The sequence below is a fragment of the Lygodium microphyllum genome, chromosome 28 (genome assembly GCF_053477565.2).
Source record: "Lygodium microphyllum isolate KBCC chromosome 28, Lygodium_microphyllum_v1.1.10, whole genome shotgun sequence".
In the NCBI taxonomy this organism is placed as follows: Eukaryota; Viridiplantae; Streptophyta; class Polypodiopsida; order Schizaeales; family Lygodiaceae; genus Lygodium; species Lygodium microphyllum.
Window position 1 is genome coordinate 21,296,413 of NC_141162.1, and position 8,216 is coordinate 21,304,628.

At 39.0% G+C, this 8,216-nt stretch overlaps 1 pseudogene; it reads left to right on the forward strand.

Moving 5' to 3' along the window:
• Window positions 1-2,922: 2,922 nt before the first annotated feature.
• Window positions 2,923-4,267, forward strand: LOC148011234 (putative glucan 1,3-alpha-glucosidase pseudogene; annotated as a pseudogene).
• Window positions 4,268-8,216: the final 3,949 nt, after the last annotated feature.

The following is an 8,216-nucleotide window of genomic DNA, read 5'->3' on the forward strand; positions in this document are numbered from 1 at the left end:
AGAGGATGACCTTCGAGCTACCAGGATGAAGATACTTGCATGGACAATGGCATTCTTAAGAATATCAGGGCAGCAAGTGGTGTCAAAGGAGACATCACATGTCCGACAAATTATGATGATTCACAGTGCTAAGCAAAAGAGGAAGTCGGAAGTGATGATGTATGCTCTTGTTTGCTGCATTTGGATGTCTTGATCATATCCTATGCATGGTTTATCAGAGGTCTAAATTGTTCATGGATCATCACAAGTTGAATTGATCTATTTCATGGTTCTTACTCTGGTGAAACAGTAAATTGTGGTGCTTATGTTATTATTGGAGTGCTGATTTTGTGATCCTAGCAAGTGTAGGATCTTAGGGATCATGCAATGCACAGAATAGAGGGATGGGGATGCAACTACTTTGGGGTGGTTATTAAGACAAAACAAAAAGTGGAGTAGAGAAGTTTGCCAAGCAGCAGCATGGTAGCGCGGGTGTGAATATGGTAATCTCCTGCTTTCAGGTTGCTAGGGTATTCCTAAGCCAAAGCTATGGTTCCACAAAGTTAAACAGTACTGTCTAATCTTTTTGTAGAACACTACAGCCAATAATTGCATGAGGATCCTAATTCAATAGGCTCATGTGTTTGCATACTTATCAAAAAGTCCCCATGGTATTTTAGGTTCACCCAAGGGCAGGTATGTAAAATTTTTACTTCTAACGTTGTTAATATGTTCAGGGAATCGTCTTATAAGGGTGGATCTCGGGACAAGTAACGAGAGGCCTTTGAAATCCTGTCACCTGTTCTTCAATCATCATGTGTGGAGAGTAGTGTTGTGAGATGCTCTGTGAGAGTTTTTCAAGGGATAGGTACTGAGAGGTCTTTAAAATTCTATCACACTTGTTCTTTTAATCACCATCTGTGGAGAGTAGTGCTGTGAGAGTGATGCTCTATGAGAGTTTCTCAACCTGGCTCCTATAAGTTATTGATGTTGTGCTTGTTTATGTTTAGCAGCATCACTTGGGCACAAAATAGTTTAACATGAGTTGCTAGCCCATAGGATCCACACATTCTTTTTGATTCCTTGACCTCAAATGATTACATCAATATGTAGTTTCACACTTGTTCCGAGATGGTTTCCATGCCCCCCAGATTTGGAGGTAGGTTCTTCCCAAATTGAGTCAATGGGGATTAACTGTTCACAACCCAAGAGAAGGAGATGGCCAAGTTCTCTAGGCTGCAATATGGTCAAAAGTTTGATGGTATCTTAGGGGAATTTGTAAAGAGAATCACTTTAGCAATAATGAGCTAAGTTAACTAGCTAAATGGCTTCCAATTTTGTAACCCAAATATTCTTTTTTGACACCATTAATAATAATACAATACTTAGACACCTCCAAAAAATGAGTCGTTGATTTTAGGTTAATGCATACTGTATTGATCAATCATCATTGACTTGGCCCCATTAAGACTATCCTGAAGCTAATATAGCCCATTGAGACTATGGTGAAACTAAGATAGCTTGTTGTGTAGCGGCTAGCCTTGGTGCCCATTGAGAGTTGAAATCACATGGACATTATGTAGCCCCAATTCCCATTGATAATGCTAGCCACAAGCCCCGTGAGCTGCCACCCTAGGGTAGAGACGCTAGCATCAAGTAGAGACCACAATCCACCATATTAAAGTAGCATACATATTATTTTCTCTAAGGTTCTCATATAAGTGTACTAGCTACATATGTAAGCTAATGTATCTACTAGTTTACAGTCCAAGAGAAATGGTCGTGAATCATGAGAAAACTTGCAATATTATTGCTGAGACACTCTCAGACTTCAATCTTTCGAGTCCATATTGTCTCTTGAACCCGTTTGCAACAATATGTTCCAAAAGAAATCTCGAAACAAATTTTGAAAAGAGGTGGGTAACAACCCATGGGCACTTGGGACTTGGGAGTTGTGGAGTCGAGAGTGGGCACTTGGTAGGTCCATATTGGTAGGTCCATACTACAAAGTTACCATAGGGTAGGGTCCAAGACAATAAAATAGTGCCCTCCTACCCAAGCCCCAAGGGCTAAGGCCCTGACTACTAGCTAGTATTATATTAATTTTGACTTATAGTTTTTAACTCCACCCTTCAAAATTATGCTCTCTTGAAATATATACACTTCATAGGTAATGAGTGTATTAGAAAAGTGAAAGTAAAATACTTGCCATACACCTAAAAACGTGCATGATGTCCTCCAAAAAGCAATACTAGCTAAGTTGAAGTTGAAGTTGACAGTAGGGTAAAGGGGCCAATTGTAAAACAGGTACCATTCACGAAACACATTCTAGACAGTAGTGGAGCCTAGTAATAAAAACGGTTTTTGTGAATGTGGTTACATCCATTATATGTGATTTTGGGTTCAAACCCTTGTTTTGTTATTTGGAATGTGATTTTATTTTCAATATCACAGACATCGAAATGTCCATCATGCAGGCAGATATTTATTTTTATGTTTCCCCTTGATGTCGCGAACCAATCAAGAGCAAAAGGCCAATAAATTTTACATTAGTTGATGAAAGCACCCTACATTAGCTTAAATGTTCTACTAGTGACCCCTTTACCCTAGTGATACTAACTTGAAGTTGAACTTCAACTTCCAACTCCTGAATGTTTGCATGCTAACAAAGCCAATGCTAGCATGATTCTCACATGCAAACCAGCCCTTGGGTTTTGGGTGGGGGAGCGAGGGAAGGGATGTAGGGGAGGCCGAAGGGGGAGAGATAGATAGAATCACACTTAGAACCGACAGGACCTGGACTATGAAAGAAGGAGGAGGAGAAGAAGAATAGGAAGATGGGCAACAGAGATCGAGTTCAAATGGAAGACTTTGAAGGCACCACATTTTTGACAACCCAACTATTTTTCCCTCTCGTAATCCTACTCATTGTATGGGAAAGCCATGTCCATAGTTGGCATTGAGAGGAATTGCAATTGAACCTTCTTTTGCAAGGAAGCTCAATCCCATCAAGTGGGTCAGTCCAATTATCAAGCATCTAATGTGGTCCTTATAGATGGTCGAGTGAAAGCTACTCCCTATCAATGTCACTGATGGTGAGCCCTCGAACCCCTTAATCTTCGATTTTCTTGTCTACTTTGATGGCATCGTGCAGCTCAAGATCAATGAGTATCGTGATCCTACCGCCCATGATGCTAGCAAGCATGCATGGTTCAAAGCTTGAAGATACTCTAGACAATAAAAATTTACAGCTTCAGAGATTGTTAGGAAAGGAGGCAATTTTTTTTTTAAATATGGGGTCCAACATCAAGGTTCATGTCCAGCATCGTCTACATCTAGGATGATGAGTCACATCTATTGTCTTTCAATAGCAAAGGCTATTCCATTTTGAGCAGCTAAGAGAGAAGAAAGAAGGGGAAGAATTGGAGGAGCATTTTCACGCACACAGACTTGAGACCTTGTGATCTTCAATTTATCAGCTTTGATGTGTCCTTCCATGGAGCAGAACATGTATATGGCATTCTTGAACATGCCATTAGTCTTGCTTCAAAGCCAACATGCATCCAAACATTGTCTTTGAGCCTTACTGTTTGTTTAATCTTGATGTTTTTGAGTGCATTGAGGAGTCTCCATTTGGACCATATGGACCTATTCCATTCATGATGTCTCAAGTGCAGGTAGAAGCACTGGCCTTTTTTTGGTTGAACTCTCTTTAATGCTGATAGATGTGTTAACTCAAGGTTGGATAAAGGGGATCCAAATGTTTCAGGTGAAATTGATATACACTAGGTTAGTGAAAGTGGCATTATATATGCCTTCTTTCATAAGTTCAAAACCAAAAGATTTATTGCATCAGTACACTACAATAACAAGATTACCTGCAATGCCTCAATCTTTCACCCCACAGCATATCATCAATTCAGGTGGAACTACAAAGATGAGACTGATGTTTATTTTGTGGACGCCAACTTTGATAAACACAATATTTCATATGATGTACTCTGGCTTGACATTGAGCACACAGACAGCAAGTGCTACTTCACATTCGACAAATATTTGTGATGTAGGAGATGCTTACCTCAAAGGTCCAACATATGGTAATGATTGGATCCCCACATAAAGAGAGACGACATGTTTCCATTACACAAAGACACTACTTTCCAAGGGATACTATGTGAAGGATGTTCATGGTAGGGACTATGATGGTTGGTGTTGGTCAAGTTCATCATCCTATCTTGATATGCTAAGTCCAAAGATACAGAGTTGGTGGGTTGGAAATTTGCTCTAAAGGGTTCTTCTCAAGGTCGAGATCAGTAGATAGAGTTGAAGTAGATGAAATCAAAATATTGAAACGTTTGGATTTGGAATATGCATTCTACTTGGATTCTTCTCTCTAGAGTACGTTAACTATCCTAGCTAGTTGTTTGCCTAGCTTCTAGACCAAACCATTGTAGTTAATGTGGATCTGTTTATTTTTTATTGTTGGGCACTTAGATTAGTAGTGTTTATGGGTTCAATGATTGAGGTTTTTGAACAAAGAGTCCTATGACTCCGTGAGGTGATTTACTATAGGTTCTCTATCCATTCGAGGGTATCGTCACTGCTAGTGACATTTCTCCGATGCCTATTAGTGATGTTGGTACCTTGCCTCTATTGGCTGATAGTTCATCGAGCTCTATTTTTGAGGCCCTACATGTTCTTGACTTGGGCTTCTCTCTTCTCTCAATTCATGGTCTTCCTAGTCTCGGGACTCATTTTGTCTACATCCAGCTAGTTGTCTTTGTTGTGAATTCTTCTACAAGAGCAACTTTTGTGATAGATTGGTAGGAGAGGGGGACTACATGACCTCATGTCAGTCTCAAATGTCTCTATCAAAGCATATGCCACATGCAATACTTTACATCCATTAGATTCATCAGTCTGATCCTATCCAAAAAATTGTCCTACAAGGCTACCTTGCGCAAAACTGCTCGTATCTTTTGAGCCATAACTCAGATCACCAAGCTTTAAAAAGAAAAAGTGTAGCCCCACTCGTGATCTACAATTTATCTGAAGACACTTGGACCAAATTTTGAATATTTCAGCCCCTATAATTTTCTTCACAACCTGCAATTATTCATTACAGTATGTAGTCCTAGCTAGACATCGACCTTCGCGACTTTGTATCTCCTACAAACAAACTCGGATGTTAACCAAAGTTTCTAAGACCCTTCCCAAGGTATAAAAGCCCATTTTGGATGTGTCGGTCACCATTAATCCTCTCCCAATTAAAACAATTTTAGACATATTTAGTTCTATCCTACCTATCCACTGTAGTCTCCTACTTGGTCAAACATCCATTGGATAGTTGACCAAGAAGGCACACATACATGCAAGATATCCCTTTGGCTTTAAATAACTTGTATATCACATGGAATATGCCAAGATCAAAGATCCACATCATTAACCTATGGTCGATCATATTAGACATACAAATATGGATTGAAGTCTGCTTCCATACATGCCCCTCTCCCAAAGGGGGTTGATTCATTGGATACTACACATCCTTAATCTAGGCCTATTAGGTTTGGAAGAACTCACTAGTTGGGCAGAGAGGGTGTAGGAGGGTGGCTCACCTTAACTATAGCCTACTGACTGAATGGCCTCATTGAATTGTAGTCTCTTTTTGTGTTTTAATCCACAATCAGCCCCTTTAGTAACCTCAACATCTTTCGTTGTTATTAAAACAACTTCTTTCCCTACAGCACCCATCAATTTCTATCTAATAACATTAGCCAAGTCTTGCACATTCTGGTGCCAACAAGTGAAGCAGTTTACACATCAATCAGTAGTGTGAATTTTCTTATTTGTTTGGTGGCTGGACAAACTAGTATATTTGTTAATTCTGTTAAGGCAATGTACATGTATCAGACCTCAAACTCTCAGCATGGCCAATTCTAGACCTTTTTCTAATTGAACAATGGTCCCGTTTGCCCTCTTGAAAGAACTTTGGACTGCATCTTTACACAGGTTGTTTCCATAGAACCCTTTTGTTTCAATTGTATAGACATCATCTCTAATCCTACAAATAGGAGTTTTCTCTAGTAGTCCACTAGTGAGGCAGAGAATCATGGCTTGGACAAGAGAGAGTATGATGCATGCCTCTAGCCCACCCAATGACACTCTAATCTCCGGCAACACTACAACTGTCAGTAGTAAGAAATAGGAAGAAATAGGCTTCCCCTTTGTCAAGCAACAACCCTAGGTGCTTCATTGAATAGTAAGGAAGGTATATGGGGCTTAATGAGCACCATCCAAGCATCAAAGGGATGCAAACGTATTGCTATGGCCATGATGAATTGCACCAAGACTTGAAGCTGCCTGGCAAGGAAAAGGGTGCATCTTCATCTACCTTGTCATCTTTGTCTTTCTTTTGTCAAATCGTCCACTGCATACTCTTGTCTTAAACACTTTGAACCTTTTCCTTGCTTCGAGTATCCTCCAGTCACTTCTATCCACCTCTGTTAAAGTATATGTTGCATACAATACTTTATATCCTTTAAATTCAATCTCTTTGTGCCCAAAAACTGTCCTACATGACCACCTTGTAGAAAACTACCCACTTTTGATCCATAACTTGGATCATTAAGCTTTCTTCTACAAAGTTCTAGCCTTGATTTTGATCTACAACTCTTATGAATAACTCAAAACTAAATTTCAAAAACTTCAGGCCCTAAAATTTTTTGCGCGACTTGCAACTGTCTTTTACTGCACGTAGTCTTGGCCAAACATCGACCTTCTTGTCCTCCATGTAACTTTCACATACAACTTTGGATGACAACCAAACTTGGTAGGCCTCTTCCCTAAGTATAGAAGCCCATCCTAGAAGCTCTGGCCACCATAAATCCTCACTAACATAGAACAATTTTCAAGATCTTCAATTCTGTTCCAACCTAACTACTGCAATAACCTACAACAATATCCCTCCTCATGGATCAAATGGCCATTGGATAATTGACTAATAAGGCATGCATACATCCCATACATTTGCTTTTGGTCTAAACAACCTATATATCATATTAAGAAACACAAGGAGTCCACTAGGATTGAAAACCTGCTTCATCATTCTACATATGTCACCCTCTTGAAGACAATCACTTGAATATTCTATCATTCCTTTTTCAAGTTGGTGAAACTCTTGAAATCCATAGATAAGTATATACACATCTCCTTGTTTTAGCATCTATGTCTGTTGAGTATCATCACCCCCTCTAGCTTTGCAATCCATAGCATATCTCTCTGTGATTAATTTGGAAAAAACACCTTTGAAAGTATCTTTGTCTTGTACAAGCAACATTGTCACAATGTCTTCTTTACACTCCTCTCTAACTTCTACATCCTGCATATGAACACCCTTAATCAAAATGTCTAGTTCTTTTGTATCATCCTGAGCCTATAGCATCTACATGCACTTTATCCATTTCATCTAAACTCTCAAGTATTTTAGTATTAATACTCTTAGTCAAGGTATCATTAGCATGCTCTTTCAATGTCTCTTTTACATTCATTGTCGATATACCTTCAATCTTTCTAAACATTGCATCAGTAGTAATGAGCATATTCTCCTCAAAGCATTGTCTCTTTGCAAGAAGCAAGAACTCCCCATTCCCGATCTTTAATTTTGCTAATGTCTTTGCTAAAAAATATTTTTTGGATTCCTCAAATTTGGCTACTTGGCAACCCTCTTCATTTTCTCATCATTGTTAGGAGGTAACGACCATGCAGCTAGTTTCACTTTCTTGTCAACTATTTTGTACTTGGTTTGAACCTTGGCTTCACTCTTTTTCTCTTGTAAACCCAACTTTTGTTGCAAATGGGGAGTGCCCAACTCTATCAGTTGAAATAAATCAGTCATATTCTCTTTGTACTACATATAAATAGCCCCCAAAATTTGTATGCTAAAATGAATCGGCATAAAACTCTTTTGGCTGAAATAACTCAGCCCCCTATAATTCTGTTGGTTGATAATTCATCCCTCTTCTCTATTTGCTGAAATGCACAATCAAATAACTCTTTTTGTTGAGAAAACTCATTACCCAACTCTCTTTGTTGCATAAAATCAAAAATCTCACGGTACATATCTAGGGAATGTACTTGCACGGAATTGGAACCACTTTGCACCTCTGTTTTCAACATATCTTCAATCTTTGTAATAGTATTTGTATAAGATAGCCCATCATACATCCCATCAATGCACT